Source organism: Heterodontus francisci, chromosome 27, assembly GCF_036365525.1.
Source record: "Heterodontus francisci isolate sHetFra1 chromosome 27, sHetFra1.hap1, whole genome shotgun sequence".
NCBI classification, from domain to species: domain Eukaryota; kingdom Metazoa; phylum Chordata; class Chondrichthyes; order Heterodontiformes; family Heterodontidae; genus Heterodontus; species Heterodontus francisci.
In genome coordinates, this window is record NC_090397.1 from 73,042,516 (window position 1) to 73,063,390 (window position 20,875).

Here is a 20,875-nt window from a genome sequence, read left to right on the forward strand (position 1 = left end):
ACTACCTAGAACTGTACTCCAGGGAGAATGCTGTCACTGAGACTGCCCTCAATGCAGCCCAGCCTCTACCAGTCATGGATGAGCTGGACATACAGCCAACCAAATCGGAACTCAGTGATGCCATTGATTCCCTAGCCAGCGGAAAAGCCCCTGGGAAGGACAGCATTACCCCTGAAATAATCAAGAGTGCCAAGCCTGCTATACTCTCAGCACTACATGAACTGCTATGCCTGTGCTGGGACGAGGGAGCAGTACCCCAGGACATGCGCGATGCCAACATCATCACCCTCTATAAAAACAAAGGTGACCGCGGTGACTGCAACAACTACCGTGGAATCTCCCTGCTCAGCATAGTGGGGAAAGTCTTTGCTCGAGTCGCTCTGAACAGGCTCCAGAAGCTGGCCGAGCGCGTCTACCCTGAGGCACAGTGTGGCTTTCGTGCAGAGAGATCGACTATTGACATGCTGTTCTCCCTTCGTCAGATACAGGAGAAATGCCGTGAACAACAGATGCCCCTCTACATTGCTTTCATTGATCTCACCAAAGCCTTTGACCTCGTCAGCAGACGTGGTCTCTTCAGACTACTAGAAAAGATCGGATGTCCACCAAAGCTACTAAGTATCATCACCTCATTCCATGACAATATGAAAGGCACAATTCAACATGGTGGCTCCTCATCAGAGCCCTTTCCTATCCTGAGTGGTGTGAAACAGGGCTGTGTTCTCGCACCCACACTTTTTGGGATTTTCTTCTCCCTGCTGCTTTCACATGCGTTCAAATCCTCTGAAGAAGGAATTTTCCTCCACACAAGATCAGGGGGCAGGTTGTTCAACCTTGCCCGTCTAAGAGCGAAGTCCAGAGTACGGAAAGTCCTCATCAGAGAACTCCTCTTTGCTGACGATGCTGCTTTAACATCTCACACTGAAGAATGCCTGCAGAGTCTCATCGACAGGTTTGCGTCTGCCTGCAATGAATTTGGCCTAACCATCAGCCTCAAGAAAACGAACATCATGGGGCAGGATGTCAGAAATGCTCCATCCATCAATATTGGCGACCACGCTCTGGAAGTGGTTCAAGAGTTCACCTACCTAGGCTCAACTATCACCAGTAACCTGTCTCTAGATGCAGAAATCAACAAGCGCATGGGTAAGGCTTCCACTGCTATGTCCAGACTGGCCAAGAGAGTGTGGGAAAATGGCGCACTGACACGGAACACAAAAGTCCGAGTGTATCAGGCCTGTGTCCTCAGTACCTTGCTCTACGACAGCGAGGCCTGGACAACGTATGCCAGCCAAGAGCGACGTCTCAATTCATTCCATCTTCGCTGCCTTCGGAGAATACTTGGCATCAGGTGGCAGGACTATATCTCCAACACAGAAGTCCTTGAAGCGGCCAACACCCCCAGCTTATACACACTACTGAGTCAGCGGCGCTTGAGATGGCTTGGCCATGTGAGCCGCATGGAAGATGGCAGGATCCCCAAAGACACATTGTACAGCGAGCTCGCCACTGGTATCAGACCCACCGGCCGTCCATGTCTCCGTTATAAAGACGTCTGCAAACGCGACATGAAATCGTGTGACATTGATCACAAGTCGTGGGAGTCAGTTGCCAGCATTCGCCAGAGCTGGCGGGCAGCCATAAAGACAGGGCTAAATTGTGGCGAGTCGAAGAGACTTAGTAGTTGGCAGGAAAAAAGACAGAGGCGCAAGGGGAGAGCCAACTGTGCAACAGCCCCAACAAACAAATTTCTCTGCAGCACCTGTGGAAGAGCCTGTCACTCCAGAATTGGCCTTTCTCGCCACTCCAGGCGCTGCTTCACAAACCACTGACCACCTCCAGGCGCGTATCCATTGTCTCTCGAGATAAGGAGGCCCAAAAGATTTTCTCATTGATCACTTGGAGATTTGCAAGAGAAAAGTCTTCATGAAGAAGTGTTTAGTAAATCCTTTTCTTGTTTGGAGAGGGAGATGAGACAAAAGAATTGATTGTCATTCTTGTCATGCGCAAGTGACACAGGACTGTCACCAGATTAATAATATTGGGGCGAACTTCGACTTTTACCTGAAACAGTTACAATTATACTACAATAATACAGGGTATTGGTGAGGCCACACCTGCAATACTATGTGCATTTTTGGTCTCTTTACCTAAGGAATGATAACTTGTCCTAGAGGGAGAGTAACAAAGTAACAAAGTAGACTGGTTCCTGGGATGAGGGGATTGTCCTATGAGGAGAGATTGAGTAGATGAGGTCCCTGGAGTTTAGAAGAGTGAGAGATGATCGAATTGAAACATAAAATTCTTAAAGGGATTGACAGGGTAGATTCTGAGAAAAGAGATCAGGGTCACAGTCTCAGAATAAGGGGTTGGCCATTTAGAACTGAGATGAGGAGAAATTTCTTCACTCAAAGGGATGTGAATCTTTGGAATTCTCTACCCCAGGGGGTTTTGGATACTCCATCATTGAGTATATTCAAGACAGAGAGCAATATCTCTTGGGAATTAAGGGATATGGGATAGTGCAGGAAGGTGGAGTTGAGGTATAAAGTCAGCCATGAACATGTTGAATGGCAGAGCAGTTTCAAAGAACCAAATAGCCTATTCCAGCTCCTATTTCTTATGTTCTTATGTTAGTGGCAATCAGTGTTATCAATCCATTCTTGCTGGTGTGTTTTGAGGCCTGGTGCAGATCCTCAGTGTGGGAGTGTCAGAAATTGTCTGGCATATTCACTGAGCCTATTAGTAAGTCAGTTGTGAGGAGGCATTCAATCCTGGGGGCTGCGAAACACATCGGCAATGGACGCGAATGGAGTGACCCTGGTGCTCCCCTGATTTTTCAATTATTGGCCACCTGTTTTTCAGGCAAGAAGCAGCGGGCTGGTAGGTGAAAATCATTCACATTCTGTCATGTGCTTTGCAAAAATTAAATGTCTGCATCGAAACCACTGACATTGACTAATAAGAATTAACATGGGAAATACTTCACTTTCTTTTTAATGGAAACATTAATTTGATTCAAGTCAGGAGTGTGATGGAATACTCTTCACTTACCCAGATGAGTGCAGCTCCAACAACACTTAAGAAGCTCAACACCATCCAGGACAAAACAATCTGCTTGATCGGCACCCCATCCACCACATTCAACGTTCACTCCCTCCACTGACGCACAGTGGCAGCAGTGTGTACCATCTACAAGATGCACTGCAGCAACTCACCAAGGCTCCTTCGACAGTACCTTCCAAACTCGCGACCTCTACCACCTAGAAGAACAAGGGCAGCAGATGCATAAGATCACCACAACCTTCTCAAGGGCAATTAGGGATGAGCAATAAACACTGGCCTTGCCAGTGGAGTCCAGATCCCATGACTGAATATTTATATTTTTTTAAAACAGGCAAAATACATGCAACGTCAGTATTGTTACATTGGTGACACACTCTTGCTTGTCTTCTATTGCACAGTCGTGTTTCCATCAGGTCAGCTGCCCTCAATCGGTTCTTGACCAAATAGTTGGTTGTCTTTTTCAGTCAGCTGTTTGGTGCCTACAATATAGTGTGGATGCCCCAAGTCAAAACCTCTGGACACTAACACCAATTATATCTGCAGATATGGCTGAGATTAGAGAATAGGCCATAGGTCATACTGAAGCCTTCTGGTCTACATGGATTGGAATGGTGTTACATAGAACATTGATGTACTGTGCCAATGGGACAGCATTTATCTCTGCTGGACAACACTTGACGGACCTTTCGCTCTGCACCGTCACTGTATTGACTCTGAAATTCACACAAGTCTTATAATTTTCATTCTGATCTATGTTCCCTTCCTCAGGCAATTCTTTGCCAGGTTTCAAGCTACTTTGATTACTGTAGCTGTGGGGTTATGTGTTGCATTCCACTGCTTGATATTTTTGGCAGGTCAAAATGAAGCCAGCATAAATCTCACGCATTTAATCACAGTGGATAGATTGCAAGATGTGAAAATCTGCTGAAAAATGCAGAAAGTAAGGAAAAATTCCAAGCTCTTTGCAGCCGCACACAGGGATTGCCCTATATTTAAAATGTGAGGGCACGGCGACTGCCAATGTCAGGGAACAACGTCCTGTGCCCCATATAAACCTGAAAGGCATATGACCCATGACCCCATTTTTCAGGCATCGGCACGCTTGCATACCTCAATGAGAGACCTGATGCATGTTTTCGACCCTTTCTATTAAAGTGGACTGAGATGAGCAGATTAGGATCTGCTCGAGATTTTTGAATGGTTGATGTGGCATCAGCAGTGACCACCACCAGAAGCTACTAAAAAAAACATTTTAAATTGTTTTGTTTGGCCTTATGTTCATCCAAATAATGAAATGAGGCCCAAGGCTCGATTTCCCAAACCAGCTGGCCTCAAGCCTCCGAGTTGAGTTGTGCACGTGATTATTTTCTAGGCCATTAATTCAGATATAGTTGGTCTTTCATGTTGTGTGATCACCTTAAGAGTGATGACACTTTAAGATCTCAGTCTGCTAATGAGCTAAATACCAGGATGTAGTCATGTGACTTGAAGCCAGAGTCACTCTGCAACTGTAACACCCAGATGAAGGTTCTGTATATAGTTTGCTCTGTTCTGTATATAATAGTTTAGGTATTAATAAAGCTGTTAGAGGTCTTCAGCATAACTGGACTCCACGCAACTCACTAATGTTGCATCAGGCAACATAACATAGAAACATAGAAAATAGGAGCAGCAGTAGGCCATTCGGGCCTTCTCCACCATTCAAAACAGATCATGCTGATCATCTAATTCAGAACCCTGTTCCCGCTTTCTCCCCATATCCCTTGATCCCTTTGGCATTAAGAAATATATCTATTTCCTTCTTGAATATATTTAATGACTTGGCCTCCACTGCCTTCTGCAGTAGAGAATTCCATAGGTTCACCACTCTCTGAATGAAGAAATTTCTCCTCATCTCGGTTCTAAATGGCATACCACATATCCTGAGACTGTGACCCCTGGTTCTGGACTCCCCAGCCATTGGGAACATCCTCCCTGCATCTAGCCTGTATAGTCCTGTTAGAATTTTACAGGTTTCTATGAGATCCCTTCTCATTCTTCTAAACTCGAGTGAATATAGGCCTAGTCAACCCAATCTCTCCTCATATGTTAATCCTGCCATCCCAGGAATCAGCCTAGTAAATCTTCTTTGCACTCCCTCCATGGCAAGAACATCCTTCCTCAGATAAGGAGACCAAAACTGCACACAATACTCCAGATGTGGTCTCACCAAGGCCCTGTATAACTGCAGTAAGACATCCTTGCTCCTGTACTCAAATCCTCTTGCAATGAAGGCCAACATACCATTCATCTTCCTAACTGCTTGCTGCACCTGAATGCTTGCTTTCAGTGACTGGTGTACAATAACACCCAGGTCTTGTCGTACCTCACCCTTTCCCAATCTATCACCATTCAGATAATAATCTGCTTTTCTGTTTTTACAACCAAAGTGGATAACCTTACATTTATCCATGTTATACTGCATCTGCCATGCGTTTGCCCGCTCACCCAACTTGTCCAAATCACATTGGAGCCTCTTTGCATCCTCCTCACAGCTCACATTCCACCCCCCGCGCCCCCCCCCCCCCCCCCCAGCTTTGTGTTGTCTGTAAACTTGGAAATGTTACATTTAGTTCCCTCACCCAAGTCATTAATATATATTATGAATAGCTGGGGCCCAAGCTCTCTTCCCTGCGATACCGCACTAGTCACTGCCTACCACCCGGAAAAAGACCCGTTTATTCCTACTATCTGTTTCCTGTCTGTCAACCAATTCTCAATCCATGCCAGTATATTACCCCCAATCCCATGTGCTTTAATTTTGCACACTAACCTCTTATGTGGGACCTTATCAAAAGCCTTCTGAAAATCCAAATACACCACATCCATTGGTTCTCCCTTATCTATTCTACTAGTTACCTCCTCAAAAAACTCTAGCAGATTTGTTAAGCATGATTTCCCTTTCGTAAACCCATGCTGACTTTGCCCAACCCCGTTTATGCTTTCCAGGTGTTCTGCTATCACATCCTTTATAATAGACTCTAGCATTTTCCCCACTACTGATGTAAGGCTAACTGGTCTGTAATTCCCTGTTTTTTCCCTCCCTCTTTTTTTAAATAGAGGGGTTACATTTGCCACCCTCCAATCTGTAGGAACTGCTCCAGAGTCTATAGAATTTTGGAAGATGCATCCACTATTTCCAGAGCCACTTCCTTTAGTACTCTGGGATGTAGTTTATCAGTCCCTGGGAATTTGTCAGCCTTTAACCCCATTAATTTCCCTAGCACTATTTTTTTTACTGATACTGATTTCCTTCCCATTATACCCTTGGGTTCCCTAACATTTCTGGGAGGTTATTTGTGGCCTCCTTTGTGAAGACAGAACCAAAGTATGTTTTTAATTGTTCTGCCATTATTTTGTTCCCCATTATATTTTCCCCCGTTTCCGATTGTAAGGGACCTACATTTGTTTTCACTAATCTTTTTCTCTTCACATATTTATACAAGCTTTTACAGTCAATTTTTATGTTCCCCGCAAGTTTACTCTCATACTCTATTTTCCCCCGCTTAATCAACCTCTTTGTCTTCCTTTGCTGAATTCTAAACTGCTCCCAATCCTCAGATGTGCTGCTTTTTCTGGCAATTTTATAAGCCTCCTCTTTGGATCTAATACTATCCCTAATTTCTTTTGTTAGCCACGGTTGAGCCACCTTTCCAGTTTTATTTTTGCACCAGACAGCAATGAATAATTGCTGTAATTTATGCACTCGTTCCTTAAATATTATCCATTGCCTATCCACCATCAACCCTTTTCGTCATGTTCCCCAATCTACCATAGCCAACTCATGCCTTTTTCCTTCATAGTTTCCTTTATTTAGATTCAGGACCCTAGTTTCAGATTCAACTACTTCCCTCTCCATCTTAATGAAGAATTCTATCATGTTAGGGTCGCTCCTCCCCCAGGGACCCTGCACAACAAGATTGTTAATTAATCCTTTCTCATTGCACAATACCCAGTCTAGGATAGCCTGTTCTCCAGTTGGTTCCTCAACGTATTGGTCTAAAAAAAGTAATGTACACACTCCAGGAAATCCTCCTCCATAGTATTACTGCTAATTTGATTTGACCAATCTATATGTAGATTAAATTCACCCATGATTACAATCGTACCCTTATTGCATGCATCTCTAATTTCCTGTTTAATGCCCTCCCTTACATCTCCACTACTGTTTGGGGGCCTATAGACAACCCCCACCAACGTTTTCTGCCCTTTGTTGTTTCCTAGCTCCACCCATACAGATTCCACATGATGAGACTGGTCCTTTTTAGCGAGAGTGGGTGAAGATGGCTGACCAAGTAGAAGAGAAGAAGAAAAGGACTTTCAGGAAATTTACTTACAGAGGTGTTGACCTGGATCAGCTCCTTGATCTGTCTTATGAACAACTTATGCAGTTGTGTTGTGCCCGTCAGCGGAGGCATTTGAACAGAGGTCTGCGCAGCAAACAGCAGTCCCTCCTGAAAAGGCTGCACAAGGCCAAGAAAGAAGCTCCATCAATGGAAAAACCAGAGGTTGTCAAGACTCACCTTCGTGACATGGTTATCCTCCCAGAGATGGTTGGCAGCATGGTTGGCGTGTACAATGGCAAAACCTTTAACCAGTTTGTAATCAAGCCTGAAATGATTGGCCATTATCTTGGAGAGTTCTCCATCACCTACAAGCCTGTCAAGCACGGCAGACCTGGTATCAGTGCCACTCACTCCTCCAGTTTCATCCCTCTGAAGTAAACAGTTTACGATGGAAAGGCTGTGTAAATAAAACTCATCCCAGTAAAAAAAAATGATTTTCTGAGCCAATATCCTTTCTCACTATTGCATTGATTTCCTCCTTTACTAACAACACTGCTCCACCTCCTTTCCCTTTTTGTCTGTCCTTCCTAAATATTAAATACCCCTGGATGTTCAGTTCCCATCCTTGGTCACCCTGCAGCCATGTCTCTGTAATCGCAAGTATATCATAACCATATATATCTATTTGCGCTGTTAATTCATCTATCTTATTGTGAATGCTCTGCACATTAAGACACAATGCCTTTAGACTTGTCTTTTTAACATTGTTAGTCATCTTAGCTTTATTTTGCACTACGGCCCTATTTGTTTCTCGTCCTTGTTTTCTCTGCCTTTTGCTTCTTACCTTTCTGTCTTTCATTTCTATCCTTGTTTCCTCCTCCTTTGTCTCCCTGCTCAGATTCCCATCCCCCTGCTATTCTGGTTTAAACCCTCCCCGACAGCACCAGCAAACACCACCCCCCCCCAAGGAAATTGGCCCCAGTCCTGCCCAGATGCAACCCGTCCAGCTTGTACTTGTCCCACCTTCCCCAGAACTGGTCTCAATGTCCCTGGAATCTGAATACCTCCCCCTACACCATTTCTCCAGCCACGTATTCAGCTGATATATCCTGCTATTTCTGCTTCACTAGAACTGGTAGTAATCCTGAGATTAATAACTTTGAGGTCCTACTTTTTAATTTACGTGCTAACTCCCTATATTCATCTTGTAGGACCTCATCCCTTTTTTACCTAAGTCGTTGGTACTGATATGTACCACGACAACTGGCTGCTCACCCTCCCCCCCCTCAGAATGCCCTGCAGCCACTCAGAGACATCCTGACCCTAGCACTAGGGAGGCAGCATACCATCCTGGAGTCTCTTTTGCGGCCGCAGAAATGCTTGTCTGTTCCCCTTACCGTTGAATCCCCTATCACTATTGCCCTGCCACTCTTCCTCCTTCCCTGCTGTGCAGCAGAGCCACCCATGGTGCCATGAACTTGGCTCTTGCTGCTTTCTCCTGAGCCATCTCCTCCAGCAATATCCAAAGCAGTATATCTGTTAGAGAGGGGGATGGCCACCGGGGCTCCTGCACCACCTGCCTTCCTCTACTCTACCTGGTGGTCACCCATTCCCTTCCTCCCTTTGCAGCATTTGCTTACGGTGTGACCACCTCGATAAACATGCTATCCACGTATATCTCAGCATTGCAGATGCTCCACAGTGAATCCACCCGCAACTCCAGCTTCATAATGTGCGTAGTCAGTAGCTGCAGATGGATACACTTCCTGCACACATGGTCATCAGGGACACTGGAAGCATCCCTGATTCCCCACATAGCGCAGGAGGAGCATATCACGGGGCTGAGCTCTCCTGTCATGACTTACCTTTTGATTACTTAGTTACTCCCTTTAATTAAAAATTACTAATTACACTAAAGGCCTTGTTCTACTCCAAACACTACCCACTATAATCTAAAGTCTTTATCTTTACTTTTGAAGCTAATGCAGTAGTATAAATAGTAGTAAAGGTAGAAAAACTCACCTGGACCTACTTACCAATCAGCTGCTTCCCTGCGCCTGTGTCACTTTTTGAATCCTGACGTCACTTAGAATTCCGCCGCTTGAAGGTCCCGAAGATATGCCTCTCCTTAGCTCCTCTCGGCTGCAGAAAAGATTTACAAGAATGGTTCCAGGGATGAGGGACTTCAGTTATGTGGATAGATTGGAGAAACTGGAGTTAGAGAAGAGAAGGTTGACAGGAGTAAAAACAAGAAATGTGGGAACTCTCAGTAGGTCTGGCAGCATCTGTGGAGAGAGGAGCAGAGTTAAAATTTCAGGCCTGTGACCCTTCATTAGAACTCATTACATGGTGGCAGTTGTGGTGAAAAGACAAAGTCTGAGTTTGAAGACTTGGGTAAAACAGCTGTGAAAACGATCCTTCCTACAGATAAAAGAGAACATGTCTTAAATCAAGTTTTAAGCAAAAGAACAGCAGAAAGATGGATACCAAATTTCCCAGCATGATCTGGAAGGCCAGTGATATACTATCCGAGCTCAAACTTTTTAAACAAAGACTGCAGTTATGCTTCACAGACTAAGTAATTGAAAAACCAAAGAAACAGGCTGTAGCAATACTACTAGCAGTTGGGCCTGAGGGGTTACACAGAATCAACATTCTGGCTTATCTGATGAGGACCAGAAGGATCCCGCAAAGATATGGAAAGTGCGAGAAGACCAGCTCCGGTTAATCATGAATTTTTGAATTCACCACCTGGAATTGATGTCCTACAGGCAACAGCCACAGGAATCAATAGATCGGTTCATCAGTAGATGCTGTAGAAAGGGCAACAAGTGATTTTTCAGAAACAGAGCTGTCAGAGCAGCTAATGGAGTTGGTGATTGTCTCAACACCCACTGCAGGGTTTCAGAAGGACCTCTTGGGGTAAATGAAAGGTTACATCATTGATGCACTGCTAGAAGATGGCAGGAAATATGAAGCCACTGTAGCCGGACAACAGCATCTGCAAGCACTAGGTGCAGCCAACAGCATTGGCATCGTAATTGGGTTGAAGAGAGCAAGGAAGCTGTGTGTTAAGTGTAGTTGGTTCCACTCACTGCAAAGTTGTCCTGCATTTCAAGATCTGTGCAAGGCGTGCGGTGCAAAAGGACACTAGGTCTATCTGTGCAAGAAATCTGGCTCCAAAGATGCAGCCAAAAGTCACAGTAGGACACAAACAAACAAAAGACAGGAAAACAGGACAACAGCAGCAAGGAGAGCTCCAGAGATCTGTGTAAGCGCAAGCCGATACACAAAGTCCACAGCAAGACAGACCTGAGACAAGACTCAGAGCGAAGCAATTCTCAACCAGAAGACAAGCAGGCATTTCACATTGTGAACCTGACACATTGTGTTGATGAAGTCAAACAACTGGAAGTTTTTGCTACCTTTAACATCATGTGTCCAAAGAAAGTTGGAAAACACACTCTCAGGGTTAAGATTGATACGATAGCTAATGCAAATATCCTACAGTCCAAATCCTGAAGGATATGTACCAGAGTCGTTGGAAATTAATGATACAACCGACAACTGCAAAGTTATCTGCATACAATCCATCCCTTGCAGTGGCACACTGACAATGCAATGCAGCTATGGCAAGTTGGCATGGAAACCGCAAATATTTTACCAGGTAGACATGAGCAGACCAGCAGTGGCAGGACTACCAGCGTGTAGGGACCTCAACATCATAACTATCCACGCAGTCACCAAGGCACCCATTACAGCAGAAGGGACCAACGGTACCTGCTTTGAGTCACAGTTCCTCCAGGATCTCAGTGGTTCTGGTTTGGAGAGTATCAGCCTCTTCTCAAAGAGGCCACACCAAGAGGATGAAGATCCAAATTCAGATGGTGAAAGTTCTTCATCAATGGGTAGTGTCTCTTCGCATTCCATAAGTTCTCAGTATGCTAATAAGCCAATTACCAGGATGTAGTCATGTGACTCAAAGCCAGAGACACTTTGCAACTGTAACATCCAGACAAAGGTTCTGTAAATAGTTTGCTCTGTACTGTATATAATAGTTTAGTTGTTAATAAACCTGTTAGAGATCTTCAGCATAACTGGACTCTACACATCTCATTTATGTTGCATCAGACAACATAAAGAACTCATTACATTTCATTCCTGTATTTTACATTTTAGATTACGTTCAGCCTACCTGAGAGTCTCAACATGGGGCCTGGCCTAGGCTTCCCCCTCATATAGGAGGCTAAAAGGGGAAAGACAAAATTGTCATTGCATCTGTTGTACCTTGAGCTATTCTAACAGCTGTCCAATACATTTCCCCGAGTCCCAAAATCCATCCAAAGTGGTTCTGACTAACGCTAGCAGCATATGAAATACTAACCTTCCCCTGACCCCCGGAATTGTGTAAGGTCACCAGTAGGTATTTCCCGATACTTAATCCAGCCAACAGTCTTGCAAATATTTAGGGGTCTGTGCATTTATATCTTGTGCAATTTAATTATTCCAAGATTTTATAAGGTCTCAAATTTAGTGTTGAAGCTGACCTTTTCTACTAAAATAATATTGATATCTTAGGTTATCAAAACAAGTACATTCTAACTGCTAATAAAAGCTCCTGGATTCCAAGCACCAGAACACTAGTTACTGCAATGTTCTGGCATTTCTAGTGAAGATAAGACTGCGTCACGATATAGATAGAAAGGCTTTGAGGAGCTGTTCTTATCATGTGAGCTAATACGAGACACAACACCCTTGTCTCCACAAGAAATAACAGTGTCGAACATATGCCTCTTATAAACTGTGGCATTGAAATTGTGGAGTTACTTTTGAGACTTATAAATGTATGAGGTATAAAACATTAAAAAATACAATTAAAGCTCTATGAAAACTGCTTGTAAACTCACTGTTTAGATAGTAAGTCAATATTACAAGTAAGGAAACGATTAATACGACTAGTCTTGTTATCCGTTGAACAAGCAGAAAATCAGCTTGGCTCACTTGGTAACTCTCAACTCTAAATAGTTCTTTATTCAGACGTGTGTTTGACACATGCAGGAACCTGTCTGTCTCTGAGTTACAAAGTTACTTGTTTAAGGTCCTCCCCTCCAGGACTTGCTGACATAATCTAGGCTGACGCTCTGATATAGTATGAGGAAATACTACATTGTCAAAGGAGCTACCCTTTGGATGAATTATTTAACTGAGTTATTCCAGTGGTTCAGCTGGAAATCCCATGGAAAGATTCAAAGCAGAGCAGAGAATTCTCCTGGTTTCTTAGCCAATATTCTCCTGGCACCCGGCCAACATACCTCCCTCAATTGACGACACTAAAATACAGATTAACTATGTTTTACTGTTTTAGATCTTGTGCACAAAATTGCGTCTATATTTGCCTACAACCCAAAGACCACTATGCTTCAAAGTAATTCTTCATATGCAAAATGCCTTGTGATATTTTAAAAGATGTTTGAATGAAAGTCTCTTCTTCTCACTTATGTTGTGACTCATAGGCGGGCAATTTTCAACCTGTCGCTGGAGCTTAAAAACCAGTATTGGAGGCCAGGCATAGTCATAGAAACCATCTGATTTATGTTAAACGCGAATCAAGTCATTTCTATAACAGGAGCCCAATCTGTAATTCTGCAAAGTGTTTCTTATTGTATTTGTTAGCATCTGCTGGTTTAGGAGAACAGGAGTAGGCCATTCGTCCCCTCGAGGCCGCTCCGCCACTCAACACAGCCAAAACTGATATTTGTCATTGACTGGGGCAGCATGTGCTGTGGTGGGTTAGGCCACAGGAGCTGTCCATGGGAAGTCTCCTTTTCCTGAGGAGAATGGCCTATTTTTTGAGCAGAGGTCCATGCATTGTGATAAAACATACATAGAAATTCAGACAACTCTGCCAAAGAAAGGCCACAGCGGGATACGATGGTTTGTTTTGTGATGATGGATTTATGTTAGTGTGTGCAGGGAGCAGTAGATATTTTGAGTGACTAATTGTGGTCACCAGGGTGACCAACTTCATAGCAAGTGGGGGCCAATGAGACATTTGGATAGAGGAGCAGAGTGGGGCAAGGCTTTCAGTTAGCTTGTGCCTCAGAACTGCTTTAAACTTGGCTTGGCTGGTGATCTATCATATAGTTCCCAATTATTTCATGGACTCAATGTTCTGTAATTTTGGATGGTTTCATCTCATAGTGCAAGGTCTTTCTTTGTTTAAGCGACATTTTGTTTCTAATGAATAAGGTCATTAATTGTATTTTTAGGGGAAAAGATCAAAACAATAAAATCTAGACCTCGATTGAGAAGGTTTATTTTCTTGTTGTGGCATCTTTACCACATCTTCTGTCACGCTGTTGGTAATTTTTCATAAGTCTGGTATTTTCAAAAGGTCTCAAGATTACCAGATGGATATAGATGAGGAAATCCAGCCTAATTAAAACATCCCAGAAAAACTTACAGCATCCAGCTGTTTCTGAAATGATTATCTCCACTCCCTAGCCAAAAGAGTTATGAAAAATCCAGAATTGTACAGACGACTGCTGCAAGTAAGACATTTTTATGGGATGTTTGGCTGGAGAAGTTTGAAACAGGCTCAGAAAGTGTATCCATGGTGAGATAAAGCCGATCTTTCAATTTGTGAAGAAAAGGTGATGACATTAAATCTCCACTAAAGAAATAAATTATGCAAAAAATTAATAATAACACCAATCATTATCTGTCATAATGTATAAAAATTCTGCCAACTGGATTAAATCTCATGCTCCAAGTATCAGAGTGAGGAAAGGTTGGCTGAAAACAAATTCATCATGGGACATAAAATGGCTGGGCCCAGGAAACCTTGACTGCACTGGAAAGAATGTTCTAACCCTCTGGAAGGAGGAAATGGCACCACTAGGTCAGCAGTTTTTTTTTTCTGAAGCCTTCAGAAGCAGCAACGACTGCTGCTTAATTATTTGTCTAAAAACTCCTTTTTCCTGTTCCCACAAAGTCCCAGTGAGTTGATGTATTACCTAAGTGTACAGGCCAGGAGTGTCCCAGGTTGTATCCCCAATTGGTGCTGAGCTGGCTTATCTGAGGCTATATCAGTGATAGTGCATCTATCACTGGCCTCAAGGAGGGGGAAATCCCCAGCCAGGACTCCCTGATTGTTGCCCATGATCCATACCGGAACTTCAGCTGAAGACAGGCTCAGGTCTGCCTGCGATGCTACATTCACTGAGGATCACACATGAAAAATGACCATTTGAATTTGTCAGAGAGCGATTAGCTTTTATTAAACCGCACCTCAGCCAGAAACCTTCCGGAGAGAAGTGAAGAGAAAAAATGGACAGCTTATTTTAAAAATACTCTTTCTGTGTTGGTCCGTATGTTGTGGCAATGTGGAGTAATCACTTGTAGTTTTATCACCCCAGCAACAAAACCAGAAAAGCTGTTTTGTCTACCGTTGCTGTAGCTGCTTTAAAGGGAGGTCATGGAATGAATTGTTCCCATGGCCAATTTTTTGTCCATTTGATTGGCACATTTACACTCACAGCACTAGCATTAAGAGAGATGGCAGTTGATGGTGTTGGAAAGGTACAAGAGACATAAAAGTTGAGGGCAGCAGTTAGCCTGTAAACATGACTCCTAAAAATGAAAATAATACTGAACCTCTTGATGCTGGCCAGCTATTCACTGCTTGTTTAGGCAAAATCTATTCAAGCCCTGTTTTACGTTGATCTTAAAATTGCTGCACTGATTCTGTGTCTCACTCTCATGCAGCTTTCTGTGGAATGTGTAACTTGTAGTCACTCTAAAGGAAAATACTATTCAACCATTTGACAGTTACTAAATATATCCTTTGTGTTTGGACTGCGTGTAAACCATTTCCATACAGATCTAGAGTTTTCACAGTCATTTGATTGTGAACACAGCTCATGAAGAAATAGTGATGTGTGACCAGTGGCCAAAATGTTTACCGTTTCTCTGAGGTTTTTTCTGATCTTCCATCTAAGTTAGTGTAGGAGATCATAAGAGACCCCTAAAGAAATTTCAAGTGAATGTGTTGAAACTCAGTACGGAATGCTAACTGCAGCAGAAAGCATGTTTTTCTCAAGGAAGTGGCTGAGAAACACATGCATTCGTAATTAAAAAATTTTGAAGTCATACACTATCGACAATGGCAGCTCACAGAATTAAGCTTTACATCCCAGCTCCAAACTGTATTTCATAGGCATCTTTGTATTATCCTATTGCAGTTTAATTTTTGGAGACCCTCCATTATCTGTCAGCTTCCAGTATCTCAATGGTAGGCTGGGTCTCTCTTTGTCTTAACAGTTAATTAGACTCTGCTAAACATTGCCTTTTCCCTCTTCACGCCTAACTAAATTCCAATCTCTGATTTAAATATTTCACAGGCACAAGCTCTTCCTGAGAGACACTGTACCTCTTTTTGGAAAAGAAGAAAGAAAAGTAATTGTGAGGTCTTAAATAATTTCAGTGAAAAGTAGATGTAAGACAAAGTAGTGAAAATGTAGTTAAAGTCCTATTGTTTATGAATTGTTCTCTAGGTATAGACAATCCTTGTAAAGCAGTGTTCATTGCCCACCTCTAGTTGCCCCAAGTACATTATGAGTCAACCACATAGTGTGGGACTGGAGTTACATGTAAACCAGACTGGATAGGGGTTGTTCGTCCCTTTCTGGCAGAACATTAATGTACCATTTTGATGAAAGGTCACAGACCTGAAACATTAACTCTCATTCTCTCTCCACAGATGCTGCCTGGCCTGCTGAGTATTTCCAGCACCTTCTGTTTTTATTTCAGTTTTCCAGCATCTGCAGTATTTTGTTTCTATATTAACGTACCAGTGAGGCTGTTTTCATTTGTTTCTGCTGCCAGTCCACAATTTACCAGATTTATTGATTTGAACTTCATAACTAGCCAAGCTGGGATTCATTTTATCATCTTTAGGTTACTAGTCTGGTACATTAACCACTTCATGATTGTACACATAGGAGGAGTTTAATACTCCAAAGATTCATATCCCCCCCACCTCCCCCGTCCCCCCAAAATGAATAACAAGGATTCACTAACTTGGCACAGCTGAAGGTTAACCTTTTTGCCATTCTCAGTCTGTACTTTAACCACTGAGACATAAACTGAAGCTAGAATTACTGCCTCTACTTTATCACTCTATGATTATCACTTTCCTTATTTTATGGTTCTCCCAGCTCATGGTTCTAATACTTGTAATTTATTTGCAATTTAAATTATAAAATTTAGGAATTAGCAATTAGATTTAATTCCATTGACTGCAATGACCTTAATATCAGGCGCTGTGAAGAACCAACAGCCAATCCAATACACTTGAGAGGAATTTCTCCCCTTCTGTTTTCCCACTTGGGCTGAATTGCTCCCCATGTAGATGGTGCACCCGACGACTTGGTGTCAGCAGTCACGTTGTACAGTGCCCAAGGAAAGGGGTTCAGAAAGCCTGTGCTTCTGTAGCCTTAGTTGGAAATATATTCAATATATTAATGCATGTTCCTGTAATTATTGTGTGAACAAAGTCTACAGCAACTCAAGGTAATACCTAAATGAATATGAAATTACAGGAAACTATCTTAAAACATAATGTTTCCTAGATAACATAAACAACAACTTCCATTTATAAAGCACATTTAGTATAGAAAAATGTCCCAAAGTGTTTCACAGAGATGTCATAAAAAAAGATGCTAAACCAAAAGAGACATTAGGGGGGATGGCCAAACGTTTGGTCTAAAAGATGGGTTTTAAGTCAGGTCTTAAAAGGGAGAGGAAGGTAGAGATGGGGCATGGTTTAGGGAGGCAATTCCAGAGATTGAGGGTAGATGGCTATTGCCAATGGGAGGGAAAACCAAGAGGCAAAGTCAAAGGAGCGGAAGAGTTGGGATGGGAGGGTTTTATGGAAGGAGGAGGTTACATAAAGAAGGAGAAATGAGATCATAAAAGGACTTAAACACATGGATGAGAATTTTAAATTTGAAGCATTGGGTGATTGGGAGCCATTGTATGTCAGCAAGGACAGGGCCGATGGGTGATCGAAACTCAGTCTGGGATTTAAATATGGGTAGTAGAGTTTTGGATAAGGTGAAGTCTACAGGATAGAGAATGGGAGGACAGCCTAAAGGGGATTGGAAGGTCTGGAGGAAGCAAAGGCTTAGGAGAGAATTACAACAACAAATGTACAAATGCAGAATGCAAGATGGTGACGTATATTCAAAGGTGGAAGTGAGTGTTTTTTGTAATGGAGAGGATTTTGGTTTTTATATTAATTCTTGGGATGTGAGAGTTTATTGGCCAGGCCAGCATTTATTGTCCTTCCTAATTGCCCTTGTGAAGGTGGTGGTGAGCCACCTTTTTGAACTGCTGCAGTCCATGTGGGGTAGGTACACCTACAGTGCTATTAGGGAGGGAGTTTTAGGATTTTGACCCAGTGACAGTAAAGGAACAGCGATATAGTTTCAAGTCAGGATGGTGTGTGACTTGGAGGGGAACTTGCAGGTGGTGGTGTTCCCATGCATCTGCTGCCCTTGTCCTTCTAGGTGGTAGAGGTTGTGAGTTTGGAAGGTGCTGCCAAAGAACCTTTGAGTTGCTGCAGTACATTTTGTAGATGGTACACACTGCTGCCACTGTGTGTCAGTGGTGCAAGAAGTGAATATTTAAGGTGGTGGATGGGTGCCAATCAAGTGGGCTGCTTTGTCCTGGATGTTGTCGAGCTTCTTGAGTGTTGTTGGAGCTGCACCTATCCAGGCAAGTGGAGAGTATTCCATCAGACTCCTGACTTGTGCCTTGTAGCTGGTGGACAGGCTTTGGGAGTCAGGAGGTGAGTTACTCGCTGCAGAATTCCCAGCCTCTGATTTGCTCTTGTAGCCACAGTATTTATATGGCTGGACCAGTTAAGTTTCTGGTCAATGGTAACCCCAGGATGCTGGATTTAGGATTTTGGATATAGGTTTGGAAGTCAAACTTAAGGTCACCAGGATTACAAACAGTCTGGTTCAACCTGAGAAGATGGGCTGAATTTTATGACACCTCTGGCGTTGGGGGTCATGGCAGGGGGGGGCCCAGAAAATTCTTCTGGGAGAGCCCCGCCACGACCCCCGAGGCAGGGAAGGCTCCGCCGCATTTTACCGGCACCGGTGAGGCCTCGGTGCGGCAGCCCCCACCCCCAACCATTTGGTGGGGGGCCTTCAGTTTCATATGCAAATGATATTAAAATTAAATAATACTTACTTACCTGGTAGCGACAGCCGTCCCACGCCGATATTCTGGCCACCGGCCGGAACTCCTGCCCCTTCGGAACTCCATTTTGAGTTCCGAGGCATGACAGTGGTGAGGTGGGGAGAGGAGTGCAATCTTCAGGTCAGGAGGGATGTGGGAGCAGGGAATACCTCTCTGATTGATTGTGTGGATGATGGGAAGGGGTTGAGGGTCAAATGTTCTGAAGGTGGGGGGGATTAAAGCTCGGCATTTTCAAAAGGTTTTTTGGAGGGTAATAACAATTTATCAAAAGCGAACTCAGTGGGGGGGGGGGGGGAGGAGGGGAAAACAAAGATAAAGTAAAATTTTCTGCACTTTCTACCAAAATGGCACCTTTAAGGGGGCCTGAAGCCCCTTAAAAATTGCGTCGGTGCCTGCGCGGTGGCTCTGGATGCCGTTTCCGGGATGCAGCGGCCACCCCCTCTACGTCATCAAGGGTGGCTGCTCCACCCCCTCTATCTAAATGAGTCCCCATGCAAAATATCACAGGGGCTCAGCAACGGATGGACGCGAGTGGACAGCCGAGATTAGAGCGTGCCGCCTCAATTTGCAGCGCACTCATAAATTTCAGCCCAATGTCTGAAGAAGGATACAGAGTTACCGTTACATGTGGAAAATGATGACTTCTTCATTCTCAATGCTTAGCTTGGTGGTTAATATTACTTATTCTGTAATCGCATCCATCCTTCACTGGGGAACAGGATCAATAATGTGATGGAGTTTTATTAGAGTCATAGAGTCATAGAGTTATACAGCACAGAAACAGGCCCTTCGGCCCATCGTGTCTGTGCCAGCCATCAAGTACCTAACGATTCTAATCCCTTTTCCAGCACTTGGCCCGTAGCCTTGTATGTTGTGGCATTTCAAGTGCTCATCTAAATACTTCTTAAATGTTGGAGGGTTCCTGCCTCTACCACCTCTTCAGGCAGTGTGTTCCAGATTCCAACCACCCTCTGGGTGAAAAATCTTTTCCTCAAATCCCCTCTAAATCTCCTGCCCCTTACCTTAAATCTATGCCCCCTGGTTATTGACACCTTCACTAAGGGAAAAAGTTTTCTCCTATCTAACCTATCAATGCCCCTCATAATTTTGTATACCTCAATCAGGTCCCCCCTCAGCCTTCTCTGTTCTAAGGAAAACAACCCTAGCCTTTTCAGTCTCTCTTCATAGCTGAAATGCTCCAGCCCAGGCAACATCTTGGTGAATCTCCTCTGCACCCTCTCCAGCACAATCACATCCTTCCTATAGTGTGGCAACCAGAACTGTACACAGTACTCCAGCTGTGGCCCAACTAGCATTTTATACAGCTCCATCATAATGTCCCTGTTCTTATATTCTATGCCTCGGCTAATAAAGGCAAGTATCCCATATGCCTTCCTAACCACCTTATCTACCTGTGCTGCTGCCTTCAGTGATCTATGGACAAGTACACCAAGGTCTCTCTGACCCTCTGTACTTCCTAGGGTCCTACCATCCATTGTATATTCCCCTGCCTTTTAATCTTCCCAGAATGCATCACCACACACTTCTCAGGATTAAATTCCATTTGCCACTGTTTAGCCCATCTTAATCTTCCTGTAATCTAAGGCTTTCCTCCTCACTATTTACGACACCACCAATTTTCGTGTCATCTGCGAACTTACTGATCATACCTCCTATATTCACATCTAAATCATTAATGTACACTACAAACAGCAAGGGTCCCAGCACCGATCCCTGCGGTACACCACTGGTCACAGGCTTCCACTCGCAAAATCAACCCTCGACCATCACCCTCTGCCTCTTGCCACTAAGCCAATTTTGGATCCAATTTGCCAAATTGCCCTGGATCCCATGGGCTCTTACCTTCTTAACCAATCTCCCATGCAGGACCTTATCAAAAGCCTTACTGAAGTCCATGTAGACAACATCAACTGTCTTACCCTCATCTACACATCTAGTCACCTTCTCGAAAAATTCAAATTTGTTAGACACGATCTCCCCCTGACAAAGCCATGCTGACTATCCTTGATTAATCCCTGCCTCTCCAAGTGGAGATTAATCCTGTCCCTCAGAAGTTTTTCCAATAGTTTCCCAACCACTGATGTTAGACTCACTGGCCTTTAATTACCTGGTTTATCCCTGCTACCCTTCTTGAATAATGGTACCCCATTATTCGCTGTCCTCCAATCCTCTGGCACCTCTCCTGTGGCCAG

General features: G+C 43.7%; 1 protein-coding gene and 1 pseudogene across 3 annotated transcripts in view; both read left to right on the forward strand.

Annotated features, from left to right (window-relative positions):
- sema3ab (sema domain, immunoglobulin domain (Ig), short basic domain, secreted, (semaphorin) 3Ab) overlaps window positions 1-20,875 on the forward strand; it is a 500,953-nt gene that overhangs the window by 216,781 nt on the left and 263,297 nt on the right. The window lies entirely within an intron of this gene.
- On the forward strand, window positions 7,363-7,867 carry LOC137385051 (small ribosomal subunit protein uS19 pseudogene; annotated as a pseudogene).